This window comes from Oryx dammah, unplaced genomic scaffold, assembly GCF_014754425.2.
Source record: "Oryx dammah isolate SB20612 unplaced genomic scaffold, SCBI_Odam_1.1 HiC_scaffold_3, whole genome shotgun sequence".
NCBI classification, from domain to species: Eukaryota; Metazoa; Chordata; class Mammalia; order Artiodactyla; family Bovidae; genus Oryx; species Oryx dammah.
In genome coordinates this window covers 48,973,034-48,988,800 of record NW_024070187.1, presented here as the reverse complement: position 1 = coordinate 48,988,800, position 15,767 = coordinate 48,973,034, and the positions used below count along the sequence as shown (strand labels likewise).

The window sequence follows — 15,767 nt, the reverse complement described above, 5'->3', positions numbered from 1 at the left end:
TATTTTGCAGATTAGAAGAGATCAGAGACTTCCCAGAGCATGAAAAAAAATAGTGGAATTAATGAATTTTTCATTAGTTATACTGCACATATTTCACATTAGATGAATTATATTATTTGGTTACTTCAGTCACTCAGCTTGTCAATTCATTTCATTAATCATTATGTTCACTCTCCTGATTGACTAGGGTGCTTAGGCAAATGGTCAAACTATGCAGTGTGAACAATGTTTTTTTCTCGAATTACAGACAATTACCAATATGCCTGAAATTATAAAGCTTTTTTTATAAAAAATATGAAATGCTTCACAAATTGGCATATGCAGGAGTCATGCTAATTTTTTTCTGTATTGTTGCAATTTTAGCACATATGCTACCAAAGTGAGCACTAGAGTGTTTTCTTTTTATGAAGAATCTATATGTGGCCATCCTATGGAAAAATGCCATAATGTCCCACTGATAATGCAACTTTCCATGCACTGTTCCATTCACCTAAGAAAACCAATTTATAGTATTGAGTGGATTTGGGTAATTAAATTAATTTTTAGATTTTATAATAAAAGTTGAACTCTAAAGCTTCTTTCATAGACATGTTTTTTCTTTTTCATGTATTCAGTCAGCTCAAAGAAGATAAATGTGTTTTAGATAGAATGATGATAAATTCCAAACAGTTGTTGCCATTGCTGTCTTCTCCTAACATCTAAGCAATCTTAGCCCTACAGATATTAAGAAAGTGAAGCCACAGGTTTTAATAAAAGTAAATATCCTAGGGATGATCTGCTATCACCAACATCATGACAAAATTTCTTCATCCTTATGCTTTTCTCTAAAAATCACATTGAAAATTATGACTTTCAGATAGTTTCATTTTTTCCTCTCTTTTAAGAGAGAAAAACAGCAAAAATACACAACTTTGTAGATAAGTTAATTTTTAAGATTTAGGAAAATACGTGCCAGCATTTTTCCCAGGGGACAGTAGAAGGCATATGGGAGTATAGTAAGCTTGGTGGAGAAAGAAGCTCCTTTCATAATATTTATTGATAGTTTCTGGTCTTATATTAATTAAAATCTGCATTAGATTATGGATTCTCCTTTGGGAAATGCCTTGTTTCTTCCCACGTTTCTCTGCATATTTAATTAATAGGTTCTAACTTAGCATTTTCCTTTCATAATCTAACAGCCTATTTTAAACACTCTCTTTAAATATTCCTTCCTGGAATAGCATAGCCAAGAGAGAAACTGGGTGTCTTAGAGATCATTTAGCTCACCTCTGATTTTAACTGTAGTGAAATCTCAGCCTCAGAGAGATCTAATGAAGTTCTCTTCAGTAGTTAATCACTGCAGCCATAGGAACACAAACTTTTCCTCCTTTCCTCTAAAGTACCCTTTTCATTAAATAATTTTAAGAAATGCTGTTTAAAATATTTCTTCAGGTTTAGCTCAGGTAAATATTAGGGCAAGGGTCTATAGCTCAATACAGTTTTAGTCTCTGAGTAAGGAAGGGAAGTAATCAAATTGAACAAAAGGCTGAAAAAACAGTATAATTTTTTTTTTCTTTCATACACTCTTCCTATTTATTGTTACCAGGTCTGAGAAATAAGGTTTAATACCAGTGTGTATGTTTGTGGTTATGTGCTGATTCAATTTTTTGGCTAATTGATAATGAAATCAAGGATGTTCCCTTGTTGAGAAAATAGTTTGACTTTTTTTTTCTATTTAACTATTAGTCATGATAATTAATTCAGCAGATGTATACCACATTATGTGGGGACAGGAAGTTAGAAAGAATCTGTGCATCAAAGAAAAAAGAAGTTCAAAATATGAAATTGGAGATATTTTCATGCGTGAGGGATATTTACATGTTCAGTTATACATTTGGAGGTATCTATGGGTTTTAATTGTATACATTTTATATTTTATCAAATTTGGAGTATGGATAACACATTACTTTCTCAAACACCAGTAGAATAGATTCCATATGGAAAACTTACCCTTTCTTGTTGGTTTATCTAACAGTCAGAATGCACTAAATATTATGAACAGAATGGGGTTTAATCCAGAGAACTATTGGAAGAATAGGTTCTGAGAAATACCTTAGAACATTACATACTGAATTGATCAACCGTGGGCTGACCTCTGATAGAAAAGTGGAAAATCAAAAGGCCACCACTGCACCATGGAGTTTGACATACTGTCTGGATGAATCAGGAAGCTGCCACCTCCAAACTATACTTAAACACCAGTGAAGCTGGAAACTATTCTGAACCAAAGCCACAGAACAAAACTGCATCCTCACAGCTTGCTTACAATAACAACAAACCAACAAATATCAACAGAAAGATGGCTTCATTTCAATTTTTCCCTTAAAAAAAACTTATATAAATGCATCTAACTGATAGAACCTAATTTGTATTCTTAATGACTTGGAAATCTAGGGAACAAATATTTAGCTGTCTTCTTTTGCAGTACAGAAAAGCACCCTTCAAGGGTGCTGGATCCTATTAAGCAACCATATGCAGCATCCTATTTGCAAAGTACTCCAGTGCTCCTATAGCCCTGAGGTCCATTTTTGGTCTGTTTGTCTAAATTACTGATATCTTGTTTAATTGTTTATATTTTCAAAGTGAAGTGAAGTTGCTCAGTCATGTCCGACTCTTCACGACCCCATGGACTGCAGCCTACCAGGCTCCTCCGTCCATGGGATTTTCCAGGCAAGAGTACTGGAGTGGGGTGCCATTGCCAAAGACCAGATCTATTCCTTATATTCAACCAGTCACTGTCTTAGTAGGAGTGGAAACATATCAGAACCACACATGAATTTATGAATTTAAGTTTTTCTGAATTCTGCTTTTAAACCCTGACAATCCATTTGAACTTTATATATATATTTTCCAATTATTTCCCATACCTCATTTTGCTTCATTTTTGGACAATGAACTGAAACATCTGACTTTTCCATCTCAGCCATTTGTTTTGAATTAAAACTTAATACCTTTAAGGTTTCAGGTAAAATCTTTGAATATTTAAGCAAAAGTACTAAATTATAGATTTCTGTATATCTTTTCCTTGTCCCCAAACTTATTTACAGAAGTTAAACAACTTGGTCTTAAAACTTCATATTACTTTGCCAGAACTTAAATAACAGGCTGAATGGAGTAAATGATTGAAATTTATTTTGTCACAGTTCTGGGGGCAAAAAGTCCAAGCAGAGTCACTTTCTCCTGAGGTCTCTCTCCATGACTTTCTGATGACCACCTTCTCATTATGTTCTCACATGGTCTTCCCTTTGTCATACACATTCCCAGTATCTCTTAACCTTAGAAGAGTTTCACTCTTATGACATCATTTAACTTTAATTACTGTCTTTATAGGCCTTATCTTCCAATGCAGTCACATTGAGGTTAGGGTTACAATATGTGACTCTGGGAGATGCGGGTACAACATAGTTTATAAGAAATTTACATGGGATATTTGTGAGTAAAGTAAAAATATGAAGAATTATGGACATTGTATTTTAAGTTAAAAGACTTTAATTCTGAAATAAATTCTTTAAAAGCATAATTTATCATGATAAAAGATTGTATTGGATGGATGTTGCAGTATAAACTGAAATTCTTATATTATTTAAGCTTACACAAAACTGACTGCTTTTACTATCACCATCTTTCAAATAAAATATTCACCCAATTGAAAAATTTTTATTTGAATTTAAGTAATAGAGCATTTTTAATGACTCAGATAAAAATAAATGGATATTCCATATTTTCTTCTTTATCATGACATCTTCTAGTATCATCACTACCTAACTGAAAATGATTACTAGTCTGTTTAGAAGAATCTCAGATGCACTCTATGTTTTGTAACTACTGACATAAACATTTCCTTTTGAATTACTGATTACATTCTAAATCAAATATTTGATTGGATTCATTTACCCACAGTAATTTTTTATTGCTTTCTTGAGATGATATTTTTCCAAGCACACCTATACATACATATATATAAATCTTATCTTTTTGGAGTCAAGGATTAAGATTTAATTATGTCAGAAATATGGATTTATTTATCCAGATCTCCTTAAGTGAAAATTAGTTGTAGATATATCAGAAAAGGAGCGGATTTACAATGACTCTTTGCTCTGATATTGTAATTTCTTGCTGAGTCCTGATTATAAAGTGTTCCATTCGAAAGTAAGTTGCAGTATCCTTGTTATTATCCCTGTTTAAACATTGTGATTGAAAAAGAAACATACAGTGTGGTAATTTAGACTGGTAAATGGGATGTGAGAAAATATCCAGGTTATCTCCTCTTGTTCATAGTAGAAAAAGGCAAATTGTCATATGACAACCAAAGATTAATTACTTTACTCTTGTGAATGAATTCATCTGAGTTTTGACATTTTTTTTGTCTTCGCTCCACTAGGCCCAAGACATATCCCTTTATTTATAAATAAATATTCAGTTCAGTTCAGTTCAGTTCAGTAGGTCAGTTGTGTCTGGCTCTTTGCGACCCCAGGGACTGTAGCATGCTAGGCCTCCCTGTCCATCACCAACTCCTAGAGTCTACCCAAACTCGTGTCCATTTAGTCAGTGATGCCATCCAAACATCTCATCCCTTGTCGTCCCCTTCTCCTCCTGCCCTCAATCTTTCCCAGCATCAGAGTCTTTTCAGATGAGTCAGCTCTTTGAATCAGGTGCCCAAAGTACTGGAGCTTCAGCTTCAGCGTCAGTCCTTCCAATGAACACTCAGAACTGATCTCCTTTAGGATTGACTGGTTGGCTCTCCTTGCAGTCCAAGGGACTCTGAAGAGTCTTCTCCAACACCAGAGCTCAAAAGCATCCATTCTTCAGCACTCAGCTTTCTTTACGTCCAACTCTCACATCCATACATGACTACTGGAAAAACCATAGTCTTGACTAGATGGCCCTTGGTTGGCAAAGTAATGTCTCTGCTTTTTAATATGCTGTCTATATAAATAAATAAATATACTAGTAATTAATATTAATAAAAATAAAATCTTTGAGTATTATAAACTCATAAAGAGTACCCAGAATTTATAATTGTAAATATTTCATAAACTGATAAAAATGAACTTAGGGGTTTTTATCTTGAGTACCACTCCTCAAATACTCCCCTCAGTTTAACTGTCTGTTTATATAAGAATAAGAATGAATGATTCTTAATTATATAAAAAGAGAATCCAGACTTATAAACAATATTACATAGAATAGCATGCATTAACTTACCAAAATATAAATAAGAGTTTGAGATATGTCTTTGACTAAGTTGAAGTGTACTTCAATATTTGTTTTATTAAATTTTAATTGCCCAGAAATGAGACTTGTGAGATTTAAATTCATGAAATACTTTATTTCCCTGTTAATAAATAAGATATATGATAGCTGGTAGGGGAAATAAATATTTAAGCTGATTTCAAAAGCCTAACCTTGCCCAAAAACAATGAATAAACAAACAAGGTCTAGAGAGAAAAGAGTAAATATGAAAAATAAACATCTAGAGAGAAAGTGTTATGTATAGAAAACAGACATAGTGAATATCAAGTACAAATATTTGTAATCCTCAGAGAAAGAAAAATAATGGAAGAAAAAGTATATTTAGTGATATAATTTAATACTTTTTAAGAAGAAATATAAAGTGGCTTGAACTTATCTTGGGAAAGACATCACAGTATGTCCATGAAAGTGTTCCTAAATGGTCAACAAACACGTATCTAATCTAGAAAATGTTTTGAAATAATTGTTCATCCAATTTGTTAGTAATCTTTCTCTTCCATATGAAAGCATGATCAGGGTGTGTCTTTTGCCTAAAGACTGCTTTGAAAGATTGACTGACACTTTATATCTATATGGTGTAGGAAGTAAAGGGATTTAATTTAGAGCCTGATTGTTTTTGCTCAGTGGTTAAGTCATGTCCAACTCTTTGTGACCCCATGAACTGCAGCACAGCAGGTTTCCCTGATCTTTACCATATCCTGGAGTTTGCTCAAACTCATGTCCCTACATTGGTGATGCCATTCAACCATCTCATCTCCCATTGCCCCTTTCTCCTGCCCTCTGTCTTTCCCAACATCAGGAACTTTTCCAATGAGTCAGCTCTTCTCATCAGGTGGCCAAAGTATTGGAGCTTCAGCTTCAGCATCAGTCCTTCCAGTGAATATTGATTGTTGTTCTCCTTTAGGATTGACTGGTTTGATCTTCTTGCTCTCCAAAGGACTATCAAGAGTCCTCTGCACCATAATTTGAAAGCATCAATTATTCAGTGACCTTCTTTATGGTCCAACTCTCACATCCAAACATGATTACTGGAAAAATCATAGCTTTGACTATACAGACTTTTGTGAGCAAAGAGCCAGATTATCTGGATTCAAAAGCTAACTTTACCAAATACTACTTGTGTGACCTTGGGCAAGCATATCATCTTTCATGCCTTAGTTTTCTCATCTTGAAATTATGGAAAATTATGTCTATATTATCAGTTGGCATATGTTGTATGTGTTTGTTAAATAAGAGAAAAAATACATGCAAGTGTATATGACCTTGTGAATATAAAAAATGAGGTAATATATCCAGGACAGCTTTGAAAAGTAAGCTGGGCTAGGCAAAGTTAAATTCTCTATTAAGAATAATAAGTTAAATTATTTGCTATAAAATGATTCCATCATTTTTGATTAAATGCTTTTGTAGAAACAAATGGAAGAGAGAATACTAAGGTTGATTTAGAATGTCATATTTCTTCACATTTTGAACAGGACCTTAAGAAAAAAGCAGCTTGAATATTATGAGTCTGTATTCATATGTATAAAAAGTAAAAAATAAAATTGAATTGCAACCTTCATTTTAGCACATATTTTAAGAATGGGCAAATATATATAACCTAATTTTAGCAAGTTGGGCAGAATTTTAAACATTCTTCTAATTTTGGATGTGTGTCCTTCCAGGTATTTTATCCACAATCTTAACAGTCTTTCAAGGAAGCTAATCATCATTTTAAATGATATGATACAGGACTCCTAGAAGTAGAAGAGAAAGAGAAAGTGGCAGAAATCTTATGTGAAAAAATGACTGAAAAACTTTACTAACTTGGGAAAGGAACAAGCATCTAGACTGGAGAAGCCCAGAGAATTAAAAAAAAATATATATATATATATATATATATACATATATATACATAAAAATATATACATATATATAATGTTTTTTAACCAGAGAATTAAATATATATATATATATATACACATATATATATACATAAAATATATACATATATATAATGTTTTTTAACCCAAAGAGATCCACATGTGTGCGTGCTCAGTCACTCAGCCATGTCCAACTCCTTACAGCACTATGGACTGCATCCTGCCAGGCCCCTCTGTCCATGGGATATTCCAGGCAAGGATACTGGATTGGGTTGCCATTTCTTCCTCTAGGGAATGTTCCAGACCCAGAGGTTGAACCTGTGTTCCCTGCATAGACAGATGAATTCTTTACCACTGAGCTCCCTGGGAAGCCCAAGGAGACACACACCAAAACATATTATAATTAATATAACAAAAGTTAAAAACGAGAGGATAACATTAGAAGCAGCAAGACTAAAACAATGTGTTACATAGATGGCAGGACTGTAAGACTCAGCAAATCATACAGTACAAATTTTGTAGGACAGAAGAGAGTGACATAATATGTTCAAAATGATGAAACAGACACACAAAAAAATTCCAACCAAGAATATTCTTCCAATAAAGTTATTCAGAATGAAAGATAATTTTCCATACAAGAAAAACTAAAAGAGTTCATCACCATTAAGATTTTCTTATAAGAAATGGTAAAGTTACTTATTTAACTTGAAAAGAAGGGACACTGTTTTGTAACAAGAACACATCAGTCAGTTCAGTCTCTCAGTCGTGTCCGACTCTTTGTGACCCCATGAATCGCTGCACACCAGGCCTCCTGTCCATCAACAACTCCAGGTTATCACTCAAATTCATGTACATCATGTCTGTGATGTCATCCAGCCATCTCATCCTCTATCGTCCCCTTTTCTTCCTGTCTCTAATCCTTCCCAGCATCAGAGTCTTTTCCAATGAGTCAACACTTTGCATGAGGTGGCCAAAGTACTGGAGTTTCAGCTTCAGCATCAGTCCTTCCAAAGAACACCCAGGGCTGATCTCCTTTAGAATGGACTGGTTGGATCTTCTTGCAGTCCAAGGGACTCTCAGCAGTCTTCTCCAACACCACAGTTCAAAAGTATCAATTCTTTGGCATTCAGCTTTCATCACAGTCCAACTCTGACATCCATACATGACCATTGGAAAAACCATAGCCTTGACTAGATGGAACTTTGTTGGCAAAGTAATGTCTCTGCTTTTGAATATGCTATCTAGGTTGGTCATAACTTTTCTTCCAAGGAGTAAGTGTCTTTTAATTTCATGGCCGCAGTCACCATCTGCAGTGATTTTGGAGCCCAAAAAAATAAAGTCTGACACTGTTTCCATTGTTTCCCCATCTATTTCCCATGAAGTGATGGGACCAGATGCCATGATCTTCGTTTTCTGAATGTTGAGCTTTAAACCAACTTCTTCACTCTCCTCTTTCACTTTCCTTAAGAGGCTATGTAGTTCCTCTTCAATTTCTGCCATAAGGGTGGTGTCATCTGCATATCTGAAGTTATTGATATTTCTCCCAGCTATCTTGATTCCAGCTTGTGCTTCTTCCAGCCCAGCATTTCTCATGATGTACTCTGCATAGAAGTTAAATAAGCAGGGTGACAATATATAGACTTGACGTACTCCTTTTCCTTTTTGGAACCAGTTGGTTGTTCCATGTCCCATTCTAACTGTTGCTTCCTGACCTGCATATAGGTTTCTCAAGAGGCAGGTCAGGTGGTCTGGTATTCCCATCTCTTTCAGACTTTTCCACAGTTGATTGTGATCCACACAGTCAAAGGCTTGGCATAGTCAATAAAGCACAAATAGATGTTTTTCTGGAACTCTCTTGCTTTCTCCATGATCCAGTGGATGTTGGCAATTTGATCTCTGGTTCCTCTGCCTTTTAGAAAACCAGCTTGAACATCAGGAAGTTCACGGTTCACATATTGCTGAAGCCTCACTTGGAGAATTTTGAGCATTATTTTACTAGTGTGTGAGATGAGTGCAATTGTGCGGTAGTTTGAGCATTCTTGGACTGGAAGAAACACAAGCTGGAATCAAGATTTCTGGGAGAAATATCAATAACCTCAGATATGCAGATGACACCACCCTTATGGCAGAAAGTGAAGAGGAACTAAAAAGACTCTTGATGAAAGTAAAAGTGGAGAGTGAAAAGTTGGCTTAAAGCTCAACATTCAGAAAACGAAGATCATGGCATCTGGTCCCATCACTTCATGGGAAATAGATGGGGAAACAGTGGAAACAGTGTCAGACTTTATTTTTTGGGGCTCCAAAATCACTGCAGATGGTGACTGCAGCCATGAAATTAAAAGACGCTTACTCCTTGGAAGAAAATTTATGACCAACCTAGATAGCATATTGAAAAGCAGAGACATTACTTTGCCGACTAAGGTCCATCTAGTCAAGGCTGTGATTTTTCCTGTAGTCATGTATGGATGTGAGAGTTGGACTGTGAAGAAGGCTGAGTGCCAAAGAATTGATGCTTTTGAACTGTTATGTTGGAGAAAACTCTTGAGAGTCCCTTGGACTGCAAGGAGATCCAACCAGTCCATTCTGAAGGAGATCAGCCCTGGGATTTCTTTGGAAGGAATGATGCTAAAGCTGAAACTCCAGTACTTTGGGCACCTCATGAGAAGAGTTGACTCATTGGAAAAGACTCTGATGCTGGGAGGGATTGGGGGCAGGAGGAGAAGGGGATGACTGAGGATGAGATGGCTGGATGGCATCACTGACTTGATGGATGTGAGTCTGAGTGAACTCTGGGAGTTGTTGATGGACAGGGAGGCCTGTTGCTGTGATTCATGGGGTCGCAAAGAGTCCAACACGATTGATGACTGAACTGAACTGAACTTGAGCATTCTTTGGCATTGCCTTTGTTTGGGATTGGAATGAAAACTGTCCTTTTCCAGTCCTGTGGCCACTGCTGAGTTTTCCAAATTTGCTGGCACATTGAGTGCAGCACTTTCACAGCATCATCTTTCAGGATTTGAAATAGCTCAACTGGAATTCCATCACCTCCACTAGCTTTGTTCATAGTGATGCTTTCTAAGGCCCACTTGACTTCACATTCCAGGATGTCTGGCTCTAGGTGAGTGATCATACCATTGTGATTATCTTGTTCATGACAATCTTTTTTGTACAGTTCTGTGTATTCTTGCCACCTCTGCTCAATATCTTCTGCTTCTGTTAGGTCCATACCATTTCTGTACTTTATCGAGCCCATCTTTGGATGAAATGTTCCCTTGGTATCTCTAATTTTCTTGAAGAGATCTCTAGTCTTTCCCATTCTGTTGTTTTCCTCTATTTCTTTGCATTGATCACTGAGGAAGTCATTCTTATCTCTTCTTGCTGATCTTTGGAACTCTGCATTCAGATGCTTATATCTTTCCTTTTCTCCTTTACTTTTCTCTTCTCTTCTTTTCGCAGCTATTTGTAAGGCCTTCCCAGACAGCCATTTTGCTTTTTTGCATTTCTTTTCCATGGGAATGGTCTTGATCCATGTCTCCTATACAATGTCACGAACCTCCGTCCATAGTTCATCAGGCACTCTATCTATCAGTCTAGTCCCTTAAATCTAGTTCTCACTTCCACTGTAAAAGCATAAGGGATTTGATTAGGTCATACCTGAATGGTCTAGTGGTTTCCCCTACTTTCTTCAATTTAAGTCTGAATTTGGCAATAAGGAGGTCATGATCTGAGCCACAGCCAGCTCCCGGTCTTGTTTTTGTTGACTGTATAGAGCTTCTCCATCTTTGGCTGCAAAGAATATAATCAATCTGATTTTGGTGTTGACCATCTGGTGATGTCCATGTGTAGAGTCTTCTCTTGTGCTGTTGGAAGAGGGTGTTTGCTATGACCAGTGCGGTCTTTGGTAAAACTCTATTAGCCTTTGCTCTGCTTCATTCCATATTCCAAGGCCAAATTTGCCTGTTACTCCAGGTGTTTCTTGACTTCCTACTTTTGCATTCCAGTCCACTAAAATGAAAAGGACAAGAACACATATTAAAGAATAAATCTAACTGTAAAAGTAAACATACAATAAAAGTAGTGGATTTCACAACTCTAATGAGAATGTTAAAAGATAAAAATTTATACATACAATTCATTAAGGGATACACAGAATTTAAAAATGTAATATGTGACATCAAAAACATCAAACATGGGAGGAGATTAAAAATGTTGCTTTAAAATGGAATCAAACTGAAGTTTGATTAAAAATAATAAGAAGACAATCTTGCCCTTGTGGATAAATGGATAGACCTTGAGGGCATAAATCAGACATAGAAAGACCAATAGCATATGATCTCACTTATATATGAAATCTGAAAACCAAACCAACCAACAAACAAAATAAGCTCATAGATAAAGAAAACAGATCAGTGATTGCCAGAGGTAATGGTATACAGATAGACAAAAAGATGAAGTTGGTCAAAAGATAAAACCTTCAATTATAAAATGAATAAGTTATGAAGATATAACATACAACATGAAGACTATATTATGATACTATTGTATATTTCAAAGTTGTTAAAAGGGTAAACCTTGAAGCTTCTCATCACAAGAAAAAAATTGTAACTGTGTGGTGATGGATGTTGAGTAGACTTATTGTAATCATTTCACAATATTTACCCATACTAACTCATTGTATTGTCAGCTTAAATTAATATAATATAATATGTCAATTATATCTCAATAACAATAGGTCAAATAAGGTTAAGCAATAGTTATATGTCTTATTTTTGCTTTGCTTTGTAATACATAAAAAGCAAAATAATAATGCTTCCATTTTTATTAAAGCAGCCTTGGTAGATCAAGTAAACCAAATAGCATTTGAATAGGAAAAGTATTTAGTTCAGAATTGCCTTAATTGGACATTTATATTGATCAAGTTGAATGTATAATGGCTCTATTTTATAGGTTGAGAAGATAAGTTTAATGACTCAATCCCAAGGGAGGATTTTGTTTAATACAGTTACCAAGAAAGAGAACCATGTTCATTTTATTAGAAAGAGCTCTCATCATTCAATTTAATCTGCTTAATGATATCCAAACTTAGTTAGTATGATATCTAATGTATATTCACAACACAAAGGGGTAACAACATGGGTTTTTAAAAGGAAGAAAAAGAAAGCCTCCACCTAATTACTCAAGTATCTATAATAAATGAGAATGATTTGTATATTTATGGGATGAGTAGGAGTTTTTTCCTCTTCTTATAGTTAAATTTTCCTTTGACTAACAAATTCAATTTCCTATTTACATAACACATCTATGCTTTATAAAGTGCTTTATATTGCTAGAAATATTTATTAGATCCTTTACTTTTTGCATTTTTCTCTCCAAGTATATTTGCTGACAATCTTTTTTAAAAAAGCAAGACTTATGACACTGAAACACACACATTTAAAAATTAAAAAATAAACAAATAGGACCTAATTAAACTTAAAAGTTTTTTCACAGCAAAGGAAACTATAACCAAAGTGAAAAGACAACCCTCAAAATGGGAGAAAATAATAGCAAACAAAACAAAATGACAGAGGGTTAATCTCCAAAATAACAAGCTGCTCATACAACTGAATGCCAGAAAAACAGATAACCCAATCAAAAAGCGGGCAGAAGACCTAAACAGACATTGCTCCAAAGCAGACATACCAATGGCTAACAAACACATGAAAAGATGCTCACCACTGCTCATTATTAGAGAAATGCAAATCAAAACTACAATGAAGTATCATCTCACATTGGTCAGAATGGCCACCATCAAAAACTCTACAAACAATAAATGCTGAAAAGAATTTGAAGAAAAGGGAACTCTCTTGCACTGTTGGTGGAAATGCAAATTAATACAGCTACTCTGAGCGCTGAAGAATTGATGCTTTTGAACTGTGGTGTTGGAGAAGAGTCTTGAGAGTCCCTTGGACTGCAAGAGGATCCAACCAGTCCATTCTGAAGGAGATCAACCCTGGGATTTCTTTGGAAGGAACGATGCTAAAGCTGAAACTCCAGTACTTTGGACACCTCATGCGAAGAGTTGACTCTTTGGAAAAGACTCTGACGCTGGGAGGGATGGGGGCAGGAGGAGAAGGGGATGACAGAGGATGAGATGGCTGGATGGCATCACTGACTTGATGGATGTGAGTCTGAGTGAACTCTGGGAGTTGGTGATGGACAGTGAGGCCTGGCGTGCTGCGATTCATGGGGTCGCAAAGAGTGGGACACAACTGAGTGACTGAACTGAACTGAACTGAACTGAACTGAACTGATGGAGAATATGGAGATTCTTGGGAAAAAAAAAAAAAAAAAGGAATAAAGCTACCATGCTGTTGTTGTTCAGTTGCCTCAGTTCTGTCTGACTCTGTGACCTCACGGACTGAGCACAAGTCTCACAACCATATGTGACCACTGGGAAGACCATAGCCTTGATTATATGGACCTTTGTTGGCAGAGTAATGTCTCTGCTTTTCAGCACCCTGTCTAGGTTTGTCATAGCTTTCCTGCTAAGAAGCAAACGTCTTCTGATTTCATGGCTGCATTCACTGTCCACAGTGATTTTAGAGCCCAAGAAGAGGAAATCTGTCGCTGCTTCCACATATTCACCCTCTATTTGCCATAAATTAATGGAGCTGGATGCCATGATCTTAGTTTTTTCAATAGTTTTAAGCCAGCTCTTTCACTCTCCTCCTTCACCTTCATCAAGAGGCTCTTTAGTTCCTCTTCACTTTCTGACAGTAGAGTGGTATCATCCACATATCTGAGGTTGTTGAAGTTTCTCCCACCTATCTTGAGTCCACCTTATAACTCATCCAGCCCAGCATTTCTCATGATGTGTTCAGTGTATAGGTTAAACAAACAGGGTGACAGCAGATAGCCTTGTCATAATCCTTTCTCAATCTTGAACCAATTGGTTGTTCCATACAGGGTTCTAACTGTTGCTTCCTGACCTGCAGACAGGTTTCTCAGGAGACAGGTAAGATGGTCTGGTATTCCCATCTCTTTAAGAGCTTTCCACAGTTTATTATGATCCACACAGTCAAAGGCTTTGGCATAGTTGATGAAACAGAGGTAGATTTTTTTTTTTAATTCTCTAGATTTCTCTATGATCCAATGAATGTTGGCAATTTGATCTCTGGTTCCTCTTCCTTTTCTAAATTCAGCTTGGACATTTGGAAGTTCTTGGTTTATGTAATGCTGGAGCCTAGCATGAACGATTCTAAACATTGACCTTACCAGCATGGGAGATGAATGCCATTGTCCAGTGGTTAGCACATTCTTTAGTACTACCTATCTTGGGAAGAATGACCCAACAATCCCACTACTGGGCATATACCCTGAGGAAACCATAAGTGAGAAAAGATATGCACCCCAGAGTTCATCACAGCATTGTTTACAATAGCTAGGAAAGGAAGCAACCTAGATGACCACTGACAGATAAACTGATAAAGAAGTATGGCATGTATGCAAAATGCAATATTACTCAGTCATAAAGGGATCATATTTGACTCACTTCTAGTAAGCTGGATGAACCTAGAGCCTATTATGTATAGTGAGGTAAGTCAGAAAGAGAAAGACAAATATCATATATTAGTGCATATATTGAAAGCAAAGAAGAAGAGTGCAGCAGAGGATGAGATGGCTAGGTAGCACCACCAATGTAATGGACATGAATTTGAGCAAACTCCAGGAGGTAGTGAAGGACAGAGAAGCCTGGCATGCTGCAGTCCATGGGGTTGTAAATAGTCAGGCACAACTTAGCAACTGAACAATAATGGAATCTAGAAAGATGATACGAATGGACCTATCTCCAGGTCAGCAATAGAGATGCAGACATAGAGAACAGATTTGTGGACACAGGTGGGAAAGGAGAGGGTGAGATGAATTGAGAGACTAGCATTGAAATATATATATTACCATATATACAATTAGATAGCCAGTGGAAATTTACTGTATGATGCAGGGAGCTCAAATCCTGTGCTCAGGGACAACCTAGAGGGGTGAGATGGGGTGGGAAGTGGGAGTAGGTTCAAGAGGGAAAGGGCATATGTATAATTATGACTGACTCATGTTGATATATGGCAGAAACAAACCCAATATTGTAAACCAATTATCTGCCAATTAAAAATAAATTAGAAAAAATGATATGATAAACAAAGCCTTTTGTATAAGCCATTTTGATCAAGTATTAACTAATATCATGCTTGTGCTCAGTCTGTAAGGCATGTCTGACTCTTTGCAGCCCTACGGACTGTAGCCCTCCAAGCTGCTATGTCTGTGGAATTTCCCAGGCAAGAATATTGGAGTGGGTTGCCATTTCCTCCTCCAATTAACTAATATATTCAGTTATTAATTCCATATTTATTGTGATTCACATCTTTAAATAGTGTATATATGCCTATATGACTGACATTTGATCTTTCCATAGTCATATCTGCATGTGAAACCTTCTTATAACAGCAGTCTTTTCATAGTAACTTAGTAACTTTTCTGATATTTATTATAGAACTTATCATATTACATTATAATTAATAGTTTAAAGGTATATTTATTAATTATCACTTTTATTTATTCCTCCACTCTATAAACATT

General features: G+C 36.0%; 1 pseudogene; it reads right to left on the bottom strand.

Annotated features, from left to right (window-relative positions):
* Nucleotides 1-288: 288 nt before the first annotated feature.
* Nucleotides 289-387, bottom strand: LOC120862337 (annotated as a pseudogene).
* Between the last annotated feature and the right edge of the window lie 15,380 nt (nucleotides 388-15,767).